Source organism: Oncorhynchus nerka, linkage group LG11 (genome assembly GCF_034236695.1).
Source record: "Oncorhynchus nerka isolate Pitt River linkage group LG11, Oner_Uvic_2.0, whole genome shotgun sequence".
Classification (NCBI taxonomy): domain Eukaryota; kingdom Metazoa; phylum Chordata; class Actinopteri; order Salmoniformes; family Salmonidae; genus Oncorhynchus; species Oncorhynchus nerka.
The window spans coordinates 16,040,181-16,060,556 of NC_088406.1; the positions used below are offsets into that span (position 1 = coordinate 16,040,181).

The window sequence follows — 20,376 nt, forward strand, 5'->3', positions numbered from 1 at the left end:
CTCAGATGATCGTTCTCCCTCTCAGATGGTCGTTCTCCCTCTCAGATGGTCGTTCTCCCTCTCAGATGGTCGTTCTCCCTCTCAGTTTATCGTTCTCCCTCTCAGATGATCGTTCTCCCTCAGTTTATCGTTCTCCCTCTCAGATGGTCGTTCTCCCTCTCAGAGGGTCGTTCTCCCTCAGTTTATCGTTCTCCCTCTCAGATGGTCGTTCTCCCTCAGTTTATCGTTCTCCCTCTCAGATGATCGTTCTCCCTCTCAGATGGTCGTTCTCCCTCTCAGATGGTCGTTCTCCCTCTCAGATGGTCGTTCTCCCTCTCAGATGATCGTTCTCCCTCTCAGTTTATCGTTCTCCCTCTCAGATGGTCGTTCTCCCTCTCAGTTTATCGTTCTCCCTCTTAGATGGTCGTTCTCCCTCTCAGAGGGTCGTTCTCCCTCAGTTTATCGTTCTCCCTCTCAGATGGTCGTTCTCCCTCTCAGATGGTCGTTCTCCCTCTCAGATGGTCGTTCTCCCTCAGTTTATCGTTCTCCCTCTCAGATGGTCGTTCTCCCTCAGTTTATCGTTCTCCCTCTCAGATGGTCGTTCTCCCTCTCAGATGGTCGTTCTCCCTCTCAGATGGTCGTTCTCCCTCTCAGATGATCGTTCTCCCTCTCAGATGGTCGTTCCTCTCAGATGGTCGTTCTCCCTCTCAGATGGTCGTTCTCCCTCTCAGATGGTCGTTCTCCCTCTCAGATGGTCGTTCTCCCTCAGTTTATCGTTCTCCCTCTCAGATGGTCGTTCTCCCTCTCAGATGATCGTTCTCCCTCTCAGAGGGTCGTTCTCCCTCTCAGATGATCGTTCTCCCTCTCAGATGATCGTTCTCCCTCTCAGATGGTTGTTCTCCCTCTCAGATGATCGTTCTCCCTCTCAGATGGTCGTTCTCCCTCTCAGATGGTCGTTCTCCCTCAGTTTATCGTTCTCCCTCTCAGATGGTCGTTCTCCCTCTCAGATGATCGTTCTCCCTCTCAGATGGTCGTTCTCCCTCTCAGATGATCGTTCTCCCTCTCAGATGGTCGTTCTCCCTCTCAGATGGTCGTTCTCCCTCTCAGATGGTCGTTCTCCCTCAGTTTATCGTTCTCCCTCTCAGATGATCGTTCTCCCTCTCAGATGATCGTTCTCCCTCTCAGTTTATCGTTCTCCCTCTCAGATGGTCGTTCTCCCTCTCAGATGATCGTTCTCCCTCTCAGATGGTCGTTCTCCCTCTCAGATGGTCGTTCTCCCTCTCAGATCATCGTTCTCCCTCTCAGATGGTCGTTCTCCCTCTCAGATCGTCGTTCTCCCTCTCAGATCATCGTTCTCCCTCTCAGATCGTCGTTCTCCCTCTCAGATGGTCGTTCTCCCTCTCAGATGGTCGTTCTCCCTCTCAGATGGTCGTTCTCCCTCTCAGATGGTCGTTCTCCCTCTCAGTTCATCTTTCTCCCTCTGTTTATCGTTCTCCCTCTCAGATGGTCGTTCTCCCTCTCAGATCATCATTCTCCCTCTCAGATCATCGTTCTCCCTCTCAGTTCATCTTTCTCCCTCTGTTTATCGTTCTCCCTCTCAGTTCATCTTTCTCCCTCTGTTTATCGTTCTCCCTCTGCTTATCTTTCTCCCTCTCCTGAAATGATTCCCCGGAACCCTGTCATTTGACACAGCCGCCATGTTTAGGTCCTCGGGCGAAAAATCTGAAACTCAAATGTTGTATGTGAAAATGTTTTGTATGTGCTTGTGGGTACTAAGAGATCGTTGGTCGTTGGTTCAGAGGCATGGATCTGCAGAGGTTGTTTCTGGAAGTGTGTGAGACTGGGAGGATGGGAGTGCTTTCCAGACCTGTGTTAAGTTACAGCCGAGACACACACACACCCCCCACTGCCCTCAGTTTAGTCATGGTACACAGATGTAAATATCCAACTGTTTAGTAGGACTGTGTAGAGCAGATGTAAATATCCAACTGTTTAGTAGGACTCTGTAGAGCAGATGTAAATATTAAACTGTTTAGTAGGACTGTGTAGAACAGATGTAAATATTAAACTGTTTAGTAGGACTGTGTAGAACAGATGTAAATATTAAACTGTTTAGTAGGACTGTGTAGAACAGATGTAAATATTAAACTGTTTAGTAGGACTGTGTAGAGGATGTAAATATTAAACTGTTTAGTAGGACTGTGTAGAGCAGATGTAAATATTAAACTGTTTAGTAGGACTGTGTAGAGCAGATGTAAATATTAAACTGTTTAGTAAGACTGTGTAGAGGATGTAAATATTAAACTGTTTAGTAGGACTGTGTAGAGCAGATGTAAATATTAAACTGTTTAGTAAGACTGTGTAGAGCAGATGTAAATATTAAACTGTTTAGTAGGACTGTGTAGAGCAGATGTAAATATTAAACTGTTTAGTAGGACTGTGTAGAGCAGATGTAAATATTAAACTGTTTAGTAAGACTGTGTAGAGGATGTAAATATTAAACTGTTTAGTAGGACTGTGTAGAACAGATGTAAATATTAAACTGTTTAGTAGGACTGTGTAGAACAGATGTAAATATTAAACTGTTTAGTAGGACTGTGTAGAACAGATGTAAATATTAAACTGTTTAGTAGGACTGTGTAGAACAGATGTAAATATTAAACTGTTTAGTAGGACTGTGTAGAGCAGATGTAAATATTAAACTGTTTAGTAGGACTGTGTAGAACAGATGTAAATATTAAACTGTTTAGTAGGACTGTGTAGAACAGATGTAAATATTAAACTGTTTAGTAGGACTGTGTAGAGGATGTAAATATTAAACTGTTTAGTAGGACTGTGTAGAACAGATGTAAATATTAAACTGTTTAGTAGGACTGTGTAGAGGATGTAAATATTAAACTGTTTAGTAGGACTGTGTAGAGGATGTAAATATTAAACTGTTTAGTAGGACTGTGTAGAACAGATGTAAATATTAAACTGTTTAGTAGGACTGTGTAGAACAGATGTAAATATTAAACTGTTTAGTAGGACTGTGTAGAGGATGTAAATATTAAACTGTTTAGTAGGACTGTGTAGAACAGATGTAAATATTAAACTGTTTAGTAGGACTGTGTAGAGGATGTAAATATTAAACTGTTTAGTAGGACTGTGTAGAACAGATGTAAATATTAAACTGTTTAGTAGGACTGTGTAGAGGATGTAAATATTAAACTGTTTAGTAGGACTGTGTAGAGGATGTAAATATTAAACTGTTTAGTAGGACTGTGTAGAACAGATGTAAATATTAAACTGTTTAGTAAGACTGTGTAGAGGATGTAAATATTAAACTGTTTAGTAGGACTGTGTAGAGCAGATGTAAATATTAAACTGTTTAGTAGGACTGTGTAGAACAGATGTAAATATTAAACTGTTTAGTAGGACTGTGTAGAGCAGATGTAAATATTAAACTGTTTAGTAGGACTGTGTAGAGGATGTAAATATTAAACTGTTTAGTAGGACTGTGTAGAACAGATGTAAATATTAAACTGTTTAGTAGGACTGTGTAGAACAGATGTAAATATTAAACTGTTTAGTAGGACTGTGTAGAACAGATGTAAATATTAAACTGTTTAGTAGGACTGTGTAGAGGATGTAAATATTAAACTGTTTAGTAGGACTGTGTAGAGCAGATGTAAATATCCAACTGTTTAGTAGGACTGTGTAGGGCAGATGTAAATATTAAACTGTTTAGTAGGACTGTGTAGAACAGATGTAAATATTAAACTGTTTAGTAGGACTGTGTAGAACAGATGTAAATATTAAACTGTTTAGTAGGACTGTGTAGAACAGATGTAAATATTAAACTGTTTAGTAGGACTGTGTAGAGGATGTAAATATTAAACTGTTTAGTAGGACTGTGTAGAACAGATGTAAATATTAAACTGTTTAGTAGGACTGTGTAGAACAGATGTAAATATTAAACTGTTTAGTAGGACTGTGTAGAACAGATGTAAATATTAAACTGTTTAGTAGGACTGTGTAGAACAGATGTAAATATTAAACTGTTTAGTAGGACTGTGTAGAGGATGTAAATATTAAACTGTTTAGTAGGACTGTGTAGAGGATGTAAATATTAAACTGTTTAGTAGGACTGTGTAGAGGATGTAAATATTAAACTGTTTAGTAGGACTGTGTAGAACAGATGTAAATATTAAACTGTTTAGTAGGACTGTGTAGAGGATGTAAATATTAAACTGTTTAGTAGGACTGTGTAGAGCAGATGTAAATATTAAACTGTTTAGTAGGACTGTGTAGAACAGATGTAAATATTAAACTGTTTAGTAGGACTGTGTAGAGCAGATGTAAATATTAAACTGTTTAGTAGGACTGTGTAGAGCAGATGTAAATATTAAACTGTTTAGTAAGACTGTGTAGAGGATGTAAATATTAAACTGTTTAGTAGGACTGTTTAGTACTGAACAGATGTAAATATTAAACTGTTTAGTAGGACTGTGTAGAGGATGTAAATATTAAACTGTTTAGTAGGACTGTGTAGAGGATGTAAATATTAAACTGTTTAGTAGGACTGTGTAGAACAGATGTAAATATTAAACTGTTTAGTAGGACTGTGTAGAGGATGTAAATATTAAACTAGGACTGTGTAGGAGAACAGATGTAAATATTAAACTGTTTAGTAGGACTGTGTAGAGCAGATGTAAATATCCAACTGTTTAGTAGGACTGTGTAGAGCAGATGTAAATATTAAACTGTTTAGTAGGACTGTGTAGAACAGATGTAAATATTAAACTGTTTAGTAGGACTGTGTAGAACAGATGTAAATATTAAACTGTTTAGTAGGACTGTGTAGAACAGATGTAAATATTAAACTGTTTAGTAGGACTGTGTAGAACAGATGTAAATATTAAACTGTTTAGTAGGACTGTGTAGAACAGATGTAAATATTAAACTGTTTAGTAGGACTGTGTAGAGCAGATGTAAATATTAAACTGTTTAGTAGGACTGTGTAGAACAGATGTAAATATTAAACTGTTTAGTAGGACTGTGTAGAGCAGATGTAAATATTAAACTGTTTAGTAGGACTGTGTAGAGGATGTAAATATTAAACTGTTTAGTAGGACTGTGTAGAACAGATGTAAATATTAAACTGTTTAGTAAGACTGTGTAGAGGATGTAAATATTAAACTGTTTAGTAGGACTGTGTAGAACAGATGTAAATATTAAACTGTTTAGTAGGACTGTGTAGAGCAGATGTAAATATTAAACTGTTTAGTAGGACTGTGTAGAGGATGTAAATATTAAACTGTTTAGTAGGACTGTGTAGAGGATGTAAATATTAAACTGTTTAGTAGGACTGTGTAGAACAGATGTAAATATTAAACTGTTTAGTAGGACTGTGTAGAACAGATGTAAATATCCAACTGTTTAGTAGGACTGTGTAGAGCAGATGTAAATATTAAACTGTTTAGTAGGACTGTGTAGAACAGATGTAAATATTAAACTGTTTAGTAGGACTGTGTAGAGGATGTAAATATTAAACTGTTTAGTAGGACTGTGTAGAGCAGATGTAAATATTAAACTGTTTAGTAGGACTGTGTAGAACAGATGTAAATATTAAACTGTTTAGTAGGACTGTGTAGAACAGATGTAAATATTAAACTGTTTAGTAGGACTGTGTAGAACAGATGTAAATATTAAACTGTTTAGTAGGACTGTGTAGAACAGATGTAAATATTAAACTGTTTAGTAGGACTGTGTAGAACAGATGTAAATATTAAACTGTTTAGTAGGACTGTGTAGAGCAGATGTAAATATTAAACTGTTTAGTAGGACTGTGTAGAACAGATGTAAATATTAAACTGTTTAGTAAGACTGTGTAGAGCAGATGTAAATATTAAACTGTTTAGTAAGACTGTGTAGAGGATGTAAATATTAAACTGTTTAGTAGGACTGTGTAGAACAGATGTAAATATTAAACTGTTTAGTAGGACTGTGTAGAGGATGTAAATATTAAACTGTTTAGTAGGACTGTGTAGAACAGATGTAAATATTAAACTGTTTAGTAGGACTGTGTAGAGGATGTAAATATTAAACTGTTTAGTAGGACTGTGTAGAGCAGATGTAAATATTAAACTGTTTAGTAGGACTGTGTAGAACAGATGTAAATATTAAACTGTTTAGTAGGACTGTGTAGAACATGTAAATATTAAACTGTTTAGTAGGACTGTGTAGAACAGATGTAAATATTAAACTGTTTAGTAGGACTGTGTAGAACAGATGTAAATATTAAACTGTTTAGTAGGACTGTGTAGAACAGATGTAAATATTAAACTGTTTAGTAGGACTGTGTAGAACAGATGTAAATATTAAACTGTTTAGTAGGACTGTGTAGAGGATGTAAATATTAAACTGTTTAGTAGGACTGTGTAGAGGATGTAAATATTAAACTGTTTAGTAGGACTGTGTAGAGCAGATGTAAATATTAAACTGTTTAGTAGGACTGTGTAGAACAGATGTAAATATTAAACTGTTTAGTAGGACTGTGTAGAACAGATGTAAATATTAAACTGTTTAGTAGGACTGTGTAGAACAGATGTAAATATTAAACTGTTTAGTAGGACTGTGTAGAACAGATGTAAATATTAAACTGTTTAGTAGGACTGTGTAGAACAGATGTAAATATTAAACTGTTTAGTAGGACTGTGTAGAGGATGTAAATATTAAACTGTTTAGTAGGACTGTGTAGAGCAGATGTAAATATTAAACTGTTTAGTAGGACTGTGTAGAGGATGTAAATATTAAACTGTTTAGTAGGACTGTGTAGAGGATGTAAATATTAAACTGTTTAGTAGGACTGTGTAGAGGATGTAAATATTAAACTGTTTAGTAGGACTGTGTAGAGGATGTAAATATTAAACTGTTTAGTAGGACTGTGTAGAGCAGATGTAAATATTAAACTGTTTAGTAGGACTGTGTAGAACAGATGTAAATATTAAACTGTTTAGTAGGACTGTGTAGAACAGATGTAAATATTAAACTGTTTAGTAGGACTGTGTAGAACAGATGTAAATATTAAACTGTTTAGTAGGACTGTGTAGAACAGATGTAAATATTAAACTGTTTAGTAGGACTGTGTAGAACAGATGTAAATATTAAACTGTTTAGTAGGACTGTGTAGAACAGATGTAAATATTAAACTGTTTAGTAGGACTGTGTAGAGGATGTAAATATTAAACTGTTTAGTAGGACTGTGTAGAACAGATGTAAATATTAAACTGTTTAGTAGGACTGTGTAGAGGATGTAAATATTAAACTGTTTAGTAGGACTGTGTAGAACAGATGTAAATATTAAACTGTTTAGTAAGACTGTGTAGAGGATGTAAATATTAAACTGTTTAGTAGGACTGTGTAGAACAGATGTAAATATTAAACTGTTTAGTAGGACTGTGTAGAACAGATGTAAATATTAAACTGTTTAGTAGGACTGTGTAGAGGATGTAAATATTAAACTGTTTAGTAGGACTGTGTAGAACAGATGTAAATATTAAACTGTTTAGTAAGACTGACTGTTTAGTAGGACTGTGTAGAACAGATGTAAATATTAAACTGTTTAGTAGGACTGTGTAGAGGATGTAAATATTAAACTGTTTAGTAGGACTGTGTAGAACAGATGTAAATATTAAACTGTTTAGTAGGACTGTGTAGAACAGATGTAAATATTAAACTGTTTAGTAGGACTGTGTAGAGGATGTAAATATTAAACTGTTTAGTAGGACTGTGTAGAGCAGATGTAAATATCCAACTGTTTAGTAGGACTGTGTAGAGCAGATGTAAATATTAAACTGTTTAGTAGGACTGTGTAGAGGATGTAAATATTAAACTGTTTAGTAGGACTGTGTAGAGGATGTAAATATTAAACTGTTTAGTAGGACTGTGTAGAACAGATGTAAATATTAAACTGTTTAGTAGGACTGTGTAGAACAGATGTAAATATTAAACTGTTTAGTAGGACTGTGTAGAACAGATGTAAATATTAAACTGTTTAGTAGGACTGTGTAGAACAGATGTAAATATTAAACTGTTTAGTAGGACTGTGTAGAACAGATGTAAATATTAAACTGTTTAGTAGGACTGTGTAGAGGATGTAAATATTAAACTGTTTAGTAGGACTGTGTAGAACAGATGTAAATATTAAACTGTTTAGTAGGACTGTGTAGAACAGATGTAAATATTAAACTGTTTAGTAGGACTGTGTAGAACAGATGTAAATATTAAACTGTTTAGTAGGACTGTGTAGAACAGATGTAAATATTAAACTGTTTAGTAGGACTGTGTAGAACAGATGTAAATATTAAACTGTTTAGTAGGACTGTGTAGAGCAGATGTAAATATTAAACTGTTTAGTAGGACTGTGTAGAACAGATGTAAATATTAAACTGTTTAGTAGGACTGTGTAGAACAGATGTAAATATTAAACTGTTTAGTAGGACTGTGTAGAGCAGATGTAAATATTAAACTGTTTAGTAGGACTGTGTAGAGGATGTAAATATTAAACTGTTTAGTAGGACTGTGTAGAACAGATGTAAATATTAAACTGTTTAGTAGGACTGTGTAGAGGATGTAAATATTAAACTGTTTAGTAGGACTGTGTAGAACAGATGTAAATATTAAACTGTTTAGTAGGACTGTGTAGAGGATGTAAATATTAAACTGTTTAGTAGGACTGTGTAGAGCAGATGTAAATATTAAACTGTTTAGTAGGACTGTGTAGAGCAGATGTAAATATTAAACTGTTTAGTAGGACTGTGTAGAACAGATGTAAATATTAAACTGTTTAGTAGGACTGTGTAGAACAGATGTAAATATTAAACTGTTTAGTAGGACTGTGTAGAGCAGATGTAAATATTAAACTGTTTAGTAGGACTGTGTAGAGCAGATGTAAATATTAAACTGTTTAGTAGGACTGTGTAGAGGATGTAAATATTAAACTGTTTAGTAGGACTGTGTAGAACAGATGTAAATATTAAACTGTTTAGTAGGACTGTGTAGAACAGATGTAAATATTAAACTGTTTAGTAGGACTGTGTAGAACAGATGTAAATATTAAACTGTTTAGTAGGACTGTGTAGAACAGATGTAAATATTAAACTGTTTAGTAGGACTGTGTAGAGGATGTAAATATTAAACTGTTTAGTAGGACTGTGTAGAGGATGTAAATATTAAACTGTTTAGTAGGACTGTGTAGAACAGATGTAAATATTAAACTGTTTAGTAGGACTGTGTAGAGGATGTAAATATTAAACTGTTTAGTAGGACTGTGTAGAGCAGATGTAAATATTAAACTGTTTAGTAGGACTGTGTAGAACAGATGTAAATATTAAACTGTTTAGTAGGACTGTGTAGAACAGATGTAAATATTAAACTGTTTAGTAGGACTGTGTAGAACAGATGTAAATATTAAACTGTTTAGTAGGACTGTGTAGAGGATGTAAATATTAAACTGTTTAGTAGGACTGTGTAGAGGATGTAAATATTAAACTGTTTAGTAGGACTGTGTAGAGGATGTAAATATTAAACTGTTTAGTAGGACTGTGTAGAGGATGTAAATATTAAACTGTTTAGTAGGACTGTGTAGAACAGATGTAAATATTAAACTGTTTAGTAGGACTGTGTAGAACAGATGTAAATATTAAACTGTTTAGTAGGACTGTGTAGAACAGATGTAAATATTAAACTGTTTAGTAGGACTGTGTAGAACAGATGTAAATATTAAACTGTTTAGTAGGACTGTGTAGAGCAGATGTAAATATTAAACTGTTTAGTAGGACTGTGTAGAACAGATGTAAATATTAAACTGTTTAGTAGGACTGTGTAGAGGATGTAAATATTAAACTGTTTAGTAGGACTGTGTAGAGCAGATGTAAATATTAAACTGTTTAGTAGGACTGTGTAGAGGATGTAAATATTAAACTGTTTAGTAGGACTGTGTAGAGGATGTAAATATTAAACTGTTTAGTAGGACTGTGTAGAACAGATGTAAATATTAAACTGTTTAGTAGGACTGTGTAGAGGATGTAAATATTAAACTGTTTAGTAGGACTGTGTAGAACAGATGTAAATATTAAACTGTTTAGTAGGACTGTGTAGAGGATGTAAATATTAAACTGTTTAGTAGGACTGTGTAGAACAGATGTAAATATTAAACTGTTTAGTAGGACTGTGTAGAACAGATGTAAATATTAAACTGTTTAGTAGGACTGTGTAGAGGATGTAAATATTAAACTGTTTAGTAGGACTGTGTAGAACAGATGTAAATATTAAACTGTTTAGTAGGACTGTGTAGAGGATGTAAATATTAAACTGTTTAGTAGGACTGTGTAGAACAGATGTAAATATTAAACTGTTTAGTAGGACTGTGTAGAACAGATGTAAATATTAAACTGTTTAGTAAGACTGTGTAGAGGATGTAAATATTAAACTGTTTAGTAGGACTGTGTAGAACAGATGTAAATATTAAACTGTTTAGTAGGACTGTGTAGAACAGATGTAAATATTAAACTGTTTAGTAGGACTGTGTAGAGCAGATGTAAATATTAAACTGTTTAGTAGGACTGTGTAGAGCAGATGTAAATATTAAACTGTTTAGTAGGACTGTGTAGAGCAGATGTAAATATTAAACTGTTTAGTAAGACTGTGTAGAGGATGTAAATATTAAACTGTTTAGTAGGACTGTGTAGAGCAGATGTAAATATTAAACTGTTTAGTAGGACTGTGTAGAGGATGTAAATATTAAACTGTTTAGTAAGACTGTGTAGAGCAGATGTAAATATTAAACTGTTTAGTAGGACTGTGTAGAGGATGTAAATATTAAACTGTTTAGTAGGACTGTGTAGAACAGATGTAAATATTAAACTGTTTAGTAGGACTGTGTAGAACAGATGTAAATATTAAACTGTTTAGTAAGACTGTGTAGAGGATGTAAATATTAAACTGTTTAGTAGGACTGTGTAGAGGATGTAAATATTAAACTGTTTAGTAGGACTGTGTAGGGCAGTAAGGAATGGCATACAAAGGCATACATCATTCAAATCACCAGGTGTGTGTGTGTTTAAGGTGAGCCCAGTACTGGACAGTGTGATGTTGACCCCAGACCACACAGCAAAACATATTAGTTAGTGTCACCGGTCATAACCAATACTTTACCCTGTCTAATCACTGTATGCATATATGTGTGTGTCTATGTGTGTGTGTGTGTATGCATGCTTGTGTGTGTGTGTGTGTGTGCATGCATGTTGTGTGTGTGTGTGTGTGTGTCTATGCATGCTTGTGTATGTGTGTGTGTCTATGCATGCGTGTGTGTGTGTATATACGTGAGCAGAGGGTGCTGGAGAGCATATAGGGGCAGGGCCAGTGAGCAGGAAGGGGTGTGGCTGGTGAGAGGGACAGTATAAATGACAGTTATTTAGTCACAGGTACACTGCAGCCAGCCTAGCCTAAGAGAGAGAATACTAAGTGTGTATGTACATGTATGTGTGTGTGTTCGGAGAGAGAGCGTGTGTGTGTGCCACTCTGAGTGCTCTGTAGGACTAGGCAGTGTAAGGTGTGTGCAAGGTCACTTTGCTTGTGTCACGGACCTCTCTGCCCAACTGAGAGAACAGTGTGTGTGTGTCTGGTAGAAAGAGAGAGACCCAAACAGTGTATGTATTTCCTTGACTCAGCATTGTAGCATCATCCGTAGCATCCTCAGTCTGTTGCCAGGGCAACTGAGTCCAAGTCCACTGCCAGTCTGGGGTGAGTTTGCCCACTCTCTCTCTCTCACTCTCTCTCTCTCTCTCTCTCTCTCTCTCTCTCTCTCTCTCTCTCTGTGTGTGTTTCACCCTCCATCTGTTTCTCTCTCTGTTTAAAACTGTGATTTAGGGGTAGTTTTATTGACCACAGAGAGGAGAGGAATCCTCTGAAAGTTAATTGTTCCTTTATTTAGCTGCTGGACAACTTTCCACTTTGTCTCAGTGGAACAGCACAGAGAAGGAAGGAGGGAGAGAGAGAGCGTTGCAGAGAGAGAGAGAGGGAAGGAGGGAGAGAGAGAGCGTTGCAGAGAGAGAGAGAGGGAAGGAGGGAGAGAGAGAGCGTTGCAGAGAGAGAGAGAGCGTTGCAGAGAGAGAGCGTTGCAGAGAGAGAGAGGGAAGGAGGGAGAGAGAGCGTTGCAGAGAGAGAGAGAGGGAAGGAGGGAGAGAGAGAGGGAAGGAGGGAGAGAGAGAGGGAATGAGGGAGAGAGAGAGGGAAGGAGGGAGAGAGAGAGGGAAGGAGGGAGAGAGCGTTGCACAGAGAAGGAAGGAGGCAGAGAGAGAGGGAAGGAGGGAGAGAGAGAGGGAAGGAGGGAGAGAGAGAGGGAAGGAGGGAGAGAGAGAGGGAAGGAGGGAGAGAGAGAGCGTTGCAGAGAGAGAGAGAGGGAAGGAGGGAGAGAGAGAGGGAAGGAGGGAGAGGAGAGGAGAGGAGGGAGAGAGAGAAGGAATGAGGAGAGAGAGAAGGAGGGAGAGGGAAGGAGGGAGAGAGAGAGGGAAGGAGGAGGACAGAGAAGGAAGGAGGCAGAGAGAGAGGAAGAGAGAGAGGGAAGGAGGGAGAGAGAGAGGGAAGGAGGGAGAGAGAGAGAGGGAAGGAGAGGAGAGGAGGGGGAGAGAGAGGGAAGGAGGGAGAGAGAGAGAGGGAAGGAGGGAGAGAGAGAGGGAATGAGGGAGAGAGAGAGGGAAGGAGGGAGAGGGAAGGAGCGAGAGAGAGAGGGAAGGAGGGAGAGAGCGTTGCACAGAGAAGGAAGGAGGCAGAGAGAGAGGAAGGAGGGAGAGAGAGAGGGAAGGAGGGAGAGAGAGAGGGAAGGAGAGAGAGAGAGGGAAGGAGGGAGAGAGAGAGGGAAGGAGGGAGAGAGAGAGGGAAGGAGGGAGAGAGAGGGAAGGAGGGGGAGAGAGAGCGTTGCAGAAAGAGGGAAGGAGAGAGATAGAGGGAAGGAGGGAGAGAGAGAGCATTGCAGAGAGAGGGAAGGAGAGAGAGAGAGGGAAGGAGGGAGAGAGAGAGCGTTGCAGAAAGAGGGAAGGAGGGAGAGAGAGAGCATTGCAGAGAGAGGGAAGGAGGGAGAGAGAGGGAAGGAGGGAGAGAGAGAGGGTTGCAGAAAGAGGGAAGGAGGGAGAGAGCATTGCAGAGAGAGGGAAGGAGGGAGAGAGAGAGCATTGCAGAGAGAGGGAAGGAGAGAGAGAGAGGGAAGGAGGGAGAGAGAGAGGGTTGCAGAAAGAGGGAAGGAGGGAGAGAGAGAGCATTGCAGAGAGAGGGAAGGAGGGAGAGAGAGAGCATTGCAGAGAGAGGGAAGGAGAGAGAGAGAGGGAAGGAGGGAGAGAGAGGGAAGGAGGGAGAGAGAGAGGGTTGCAGAAAGAGGGAAGGAGGGAGAGAGAGAGCATTGCAGAGAGAGGGAAGGAGGGAGAGAGAGAGCATTGCAGAGAGAGGGAAGGAGAGAGAGAGAGTGAAGGAGGGAGAGAGAGCGTTGCACAGAGAGGGAAGGACGGAGAGAGAGAGGGAAGGAGGGAGAGAGAGAGCATTGCAGAGAGAGGGAAGGAGAGAGAGAGGGAAGGAGGGAGAGAGAGAGTGTTGCAGAAAGAGGGAAGGAGGGAGAGAGAGCATTGCAGAGAGAGGGAAGGAGGGAGAGAGAGGGAAGGAGGGAGAGAGAGAGGGTTGCAGAAAGAGGGAAGGAGGGAGAGAGAGCATTGCAGAGAGAGGGAAGGAGGGAGAGAGAGAGCATTGCAGAGAGAGGGAAGGAGGGAGAGAGAGAGCATTGCAGAGAGAGGGAAGGAGAGAGAGAGAGGGAAGGAGGGAGAGAGAGAGGGTTGCAGAAAGAGGGAAGGAGGGAGAGAGAGCATTGCAGAGAGAGGGAAGGAGGGAGAGAGAGAGGGTTGCAGAGAGAGGGAAGGAGGGAATGGGGCATTTTAGCCCAGGAGAGTTTAATGGCTCACTCTCTTTTCCATTGAAACATATCTCCTGATGTCCAGTTTTAATCCTATTTATGCTAGAGCCAAAAATGTGGTCGGAGGCTCCATATGGAGGGTGTGACACAATTGCGGAGCCTCCAGAGGCAGGCAGAGGCCAAATGGAGCTCCGTACCACAATGCAGGGGGCTCTGTATAGCTCCATATAGCTCCGTATCGCACCGTATATCTACGTATAGCTCCAAATACATTTTCTATAGGATTGAGGGCTTTGTGATGGCCACTCCCCTCCAAGGTTGCGAGATCGAATCTCTGTTGTTCTGCCCCTGAACAAGGCAGTTAACCCACTGGTCCTAGGCCGTCATTGAAAATAAGAGTTTGTTCTTAACTGACCTGCCTAGTTAAATAACGGTAAAATAAATAAAAAATACCTTGACTTTGTTGTCATTTTGCCACAACTTTAGAAGTATGCTTGGGGTCATTGTCCATCTCTTGGTCATTGTCCATCTCTTGAAACGCGTCTCCTTCCACAGTTGTGGAGATCTTGGCTGATTTATTTTGAGTTTCCCATGATGTCAAGCAAAGAGGCACTGAGTTTGAAGGTACATCCACAGGTACACCTCCAATTGACTCAAATGATGTCAATTAGCCTATCAGAAGCTTCTAAAGACATGACATCATTGTATGGAATTTTCCAAGCTGTTTAAAGGCACAGTCAACTTAGTGTTTGTAAACTTCTGACCCACTGGAACTGTGATACAGTGAAATTATAAGTGAAATAATCTCTCTGTAAACAATTGTTGGAAAAATGACTTGTGTCATGCACAAAGTAGATGTCCTAACCAACTTGCCAAAACTATAGTTTGTTGACAAGAAATTTGTGGAGTGGTTGAAAAACAAGTTTTAATGACTCCAACCTAAGTGTATGTAAACTTCCGTCTTCAACTGTAATTATATGATGTATTCTTAGAAACCTCCATGACCAAACTATCTACTTGTGGCTCTGCTGTCACCTCAGAATATCTCTTTGTGTCACTGTCTGACCTGTGTCCACTGTCCATGAACACTGGCTGTTACCTCAATACTATTTACCAGCCTGTAACTGTCTCTGTCATTGTTGTGACAGTATTTATTATGTCAGGTTGTTACTGTAATGATTCAGGAGTGTGTTATGTCAGGTTGTTACTGTAATGATTCAGGAGTGTGTTATGTCAGGTTGTTACTGTAATGATTCAGGAGTGTGTTATGGTCAGGTTGTTACTGTAATGATTCAGGAGTGTGTTATGTCAGGTTGTTACTGTAATGATTCAGGAGTGTGTTATGTCAGGTTGTTACTGTAATGATTCAGGAGTGTGTTATGTCAGGTTGTTACTGTAATGATTCAGGAGTGTGTTATGTCAGGTTGTTACTGTAATGATTCAGGAGTGTGTTATGACAGGTTGTTACTGTAATGATTCAGGAGTGTGTTATGTCAGGTTGTTACTGTAATGATTCAGGAGTGTGTTATGACAGGTTGTTACTGTAATGATTCAGGAGTGTGTTATGTCAGGTTGTTACTGTAATGATTCAGGAGTGTGTTATGTCAGGTTATTACTGTAATGATTCAGGAGTGTGTTATGTCAGGTTGTTACTGTAATGATTCAGGAGTGTGTTATGTCAGGTTGTTACTGTAATGATTCAGGAGTGTGTTATGTCAGGTTGTTACTGTAATGATTCAGGAGTGTGTTATGTCAGGTTGTTACTGTAATGATTCAGGAGTGTGTTATGTCAGGTTATTACTGTAATGATTCAGGAGTGTGTTATGTCAGGTTGTTACTGTAATGATTCAGGAGTGTGTTATGTCAGGTTGTTACTGTAATGATTCAGGAGTGTGTTATGTCAGGTTGTTGCTGTAAACAGCAAGTAATGCAGATGTAGAAGCACGGTGGCTAGGAAAAACTCCCTAGAAAGGCATTAACCTAGGAAGAACCTAGAGAGGAACCAGGGGTGGCCAGTCCTCTTCTGGCTGTGCCGGGTGGAGATTATAACAGAACATGGCCAAGCTGTTCAAACGTTCATAGATGACCAGCAGGGTCAAATAATAATAAGCACAGTGGTTGTAGAGGGTGCAACAGGTCAGCACCTCAGGAGTAAATGTCAGTTGGCTTTTCATAGCCCATCATTCAGAGACATCAGGTGCGGTAGAAAGAGAGTCAAAAACAGCAGGTCTGGGACAAGGTAGCACGTCCTGTGAACAGGTCAGGTGTCCATGGCCACAGGCAGAACATTTTAAACTGGAGCAGCAGCACAGCCAGGTGGACTGGGGACAACAAGGAGTCATCAGGCCAGGTAGTCCTGAGGCATGGTCCTAAGGCTCAGGTCCTCCGGGAGGGAGAGAGAATTAGAGGGATCCTACTTAAATTCACACAGGACACCGGATAAGACAGGAGAAGGACTCCAGATATAACACATTCACCCCAGCACCCTGACACATGTTGAATCACGCTTTAGTCAGAGGTCTATCTCCTCAGGCAAAACCAGACTTCTTGATTATGCATTCGATTTCCTCCCTGACTATAGCTCACCCGTTGTCCCATGATCCTCTCTGTTCTAGATCATATGTTCATAGAAGAATACCTGGAAGAAGATGAGGAACCACCTTTGCTGCTCAGCTCTTGTCCTTCTCACGGTGTGTGTGTGTGTGTGGCTCAGCTCTTGTCCTTCTCACTGTGTGTGTGTGTAATTATTTGTGTCACTGATCTGTGTGTGTATTCCAGGTGTTTGGCCCTGGAGGGACTGTAGCCGTGCAGTGTCGGTGGGGGGAGGGGTGTGTGTGTCTGGAGTGCCCCAGTGGCCAAGAGCCAATCAAGGTAGGACAGAAGATCTAACATAACTCACCTCTCATTACCCTGTCATCCTAACTCACCTCTCATTACCCTGTCATCCTAACTCACCTCTCATTATCCTGTCATCATAACTCACCTTTCATTACCCAGTCATCATAACTCACCTCTCATCATAACTCACCTCTCATTACCCTGTCATCCTAACTCACCTCTCATTACCCTGTCATCCTAACTCACCTCTCATTACCCTGTCATCCTAACTCACCTCTCATTACCCTGTCATCCTAACTCACCTCTCATTACCCTGTCATCCTAACTCACCTCTCATTACCCTGTCATTCTAGCTCACCTCTCATTACCCTGTCATCCTAACTCACCTCTCATTACCCTGTCATCCTAACTCACCTCTCATTACCCTGTCATCCTAACTCACCTCTCATTTTTATTTTATTTATTTCACCTTTATTTAACCAGGTAGGCTAGTTGAGAACAGGTTCTCATTTGCAACTGCGACCTGGCCAAGATAAAGCATAGCAGTGTGAACAGACAACACAGAGTTACACATGGAGTAAACAATTAACAAGTCAATAACACAGTAGAGAAAAAAAGGAGTCTATATACAATGTGTGCAAAAGGCATGAGGAGGTAGGCGAATAATTACAATTTTGCAGATTAACACTGGAGTGATAAATGATCAGATGGTCATGTACAGGTAGAGATATTGGTGTGCAAAAGAGCAGAAAAGTAAATAAATAAAAACTGTGGGGATGAGGTAGGTGAAAATGGGTGGGCTATTTACCAATAGATTATGTACAGCTGCACCCTGTCATCCTAGCTCACCTCTCATTACCCTGTCATCCTAACTCACCTATCATTACCCTGTCATCCTAACTCACCTCTCATTACCCTGTCATCCTAACTCACCTCTCATTACCCTGTCATCCTAAATGTATTTTTATAACTTACTTGTCACTATACAGGCCAAACCCCCCCCACCCTCTCTTCCACTACATTACCACCGTCGATCCCTCTGTCAACAGAGGCCACCTCTACCTCTCCACTTTCTCCTCCTTCTCGCTACATGGAAGTTGTGTTTCTCCCCACTGGGAACAGTTGTCAATTCAACGTCTACTCCACGTTGGTTCAACGTAGTTTCATTGAAATGATGGTGAAACAACTTTTCCTAGTGGGTCTGCTCTTATTTTAGATACGACCAATATGCAGATGTAGGATCTTAATTTGATCACTCTTTTGTTGCTGAGAATTGTCCTCATCTGGAAGAACAGATGAGCTTCGGGATGAACATAAATTCACTGAAAACCTACGTTAACACATGGTTATATTGACAGTATTCCACTTTACATGTGGCGTTCTTTTGTCCCGGTAATAGACTAACCACCGATGAAGCAACATCATGGACGATACGTTAAAATCCTGTTGCTGCAGGATTGTTTTGCCACGACAGCACTGGTCAAATTAAGATCCCACATCTGTACTATGTTTTTGTTAATTTGTTGATACATGCCTAATATATATACAGTTGAAGTTGGAAGTTTACATACACTTAGGTTGGAGTCATTAAAACTACATTTTCAACCACTCCACAAATTTCTTGTTAACAAACTATAGTTTTGGCAAGTTGGTTAGGACATCTCCTTTGTGCCTGACACAAGTAATTTTTCCAACAATTGTTTACAGACAGATTATTTCACTTATAATTCACTGTATCACAATTCCAGTGGGTCAGAAGTTTACATACACTAAGTTGACTGTGCCTTTAAACAGCTTGGAAAATTCCAGAAAATGATGTCATGGCTTTTGAAGCTTCTGATAGGCTAATTGACATAATTTGAGTCAATTGGAGGTGTACCTGTGGATGTATTTCAAGGCCTACATTCAAACTCTGTTCCTCTTTGCTTGACATCATGGGGAAATCAAAGGAAATCAGCCAAGACCTCAGAAAAATAATTGTAGACCTCCACAAGTCTGGTTCATCCTTGGGAGCAATTTCCAATCGCCTGAAGGTACCACGTTCATCTGTACAAACAATAGTATGCAAGTATAAACACCATGGGACCACGCAGCCGTCATACCGCTCAGGAAGGAGACACGTTCTGTCTCCTAGAGATGAACGTACTTTGGTGCGAAAAGTGCAAATCGATCCCAGAACAACAGCAAAGGACCTTGTGAAGATGCTGGAGGAAACAGGTACAAAAGTATCTATATCCACAGTAAAATTAGTCCTTTATCGACATAACCTGAAAGGCCACTCAGCAAGGAAGAAGCCCCTGCTCCAAAACCGCCGTTAAAAAGTCAGACTACCGTTTGCAACTGCACATGGGGACAAATATCTTACTTTTTGGAGAACTGTCCTCTGGTCTGATGAAACAAAAATAGAACTATTTGGCCGTAATGACCATCGTTATGTTTGGAAGAAAAAGAAGGATGCTTGCAAGCCGAAGAACACCATCCCTACTGTATTATTGACTTGTTAATTGTTTACTCCATGTGTAACTCTGTGTTGTCTGTTCACACTGCTATGCTTTATCTTGGCCAGGTCGCAGTTGCAAATGAGAACTTGTTCTCAACTAGCCTACCTGGTTAAATAAAGTTAAAAAATCTCAACCGTGAAGCACGGGGGTGGCAGCATCATGTTGTGGGGGTGTTTTGCTGCAGGAGGGACTGGGTCACTTCACAAAATAGATGGCATCATGAGGGAGGTAAATTATGTGGATGTCTTGAGATGTTGCTTCAATATATCAGTCAGGAAGTTAAAGCTTGGTCGCAAATGGGTCTTCCAAATGGACAATAACCCCAAGAATACTTCCAAAGTTGTGGCAAAATGGCTTAAGGACAACAAAGTCAAGGTATTGGAGTGGCCATCACAAAGCCCTGACCTCAATCCTATGGAACATTTGTGGGCAGAACTGAAAAAGTGTTTTGTGAGCAAGGAGGCCCACAAACCTGACTGAGTTACACCAGCTGTGTCAGGAGAAATGGGCCAAAATTCACCCAACTTATTGTGGGAAGCGTGTTGAAGGCTACCCAAAACATTTGACCCAAGTTAAACAATTTAAAGACAATGCTACCAATTAGTAATTGAGTGTATGTAAACTTCTGACCCACTGGGAATGTGATGAAAGGAATAAAAGCTGAAATAAATAATTCTCTCTACTATTATTCTGACATTTCACATTCTTAAAATAATGTGGTGATCCTAACTGACCTAAAACAGGGAATTTTAACTGACAGGGATTTTAACTAACAGTGATTTTTTACTAGGATTAAATATCAGGAATTGTGAAAGTTTTACATTTATTTGACTACGGTGTATGTAAACTTCCGACATCAACTGTATATATAAAAAATAATCGGTTTCATATGAAAATGTGTACATATGAATCCAAAAAATAGGTAATGTATCTTAGTTCCTGTCCAAAACGGCAGTGTTAGTTATTTTGGAACAACTTATTGAACACAGAACCACATGTGACTGAAGTGTGTAATTACAGTGGTTCATGTACTCTGTTCTGAGATGTGAAGATGTGTTCTCAGGCTTGCTGGCAGGTCGAGGGGCCAGGCGAGGTGATGCGATGCCAATCTTGTCCAGC

General features: G+C 39.5%; 1 pseudogene; it reads left to right on the top strand.

Moving 5' to 3' along the window:
• Positions 1–20,376, top strand: part of LOC115126940 (tumor necrosis factor receptor superfamily member 19L-like) — a 106,840-nt pseudogene that overhangs the window by 33,071 nt on the left and 53,393 nt on the right.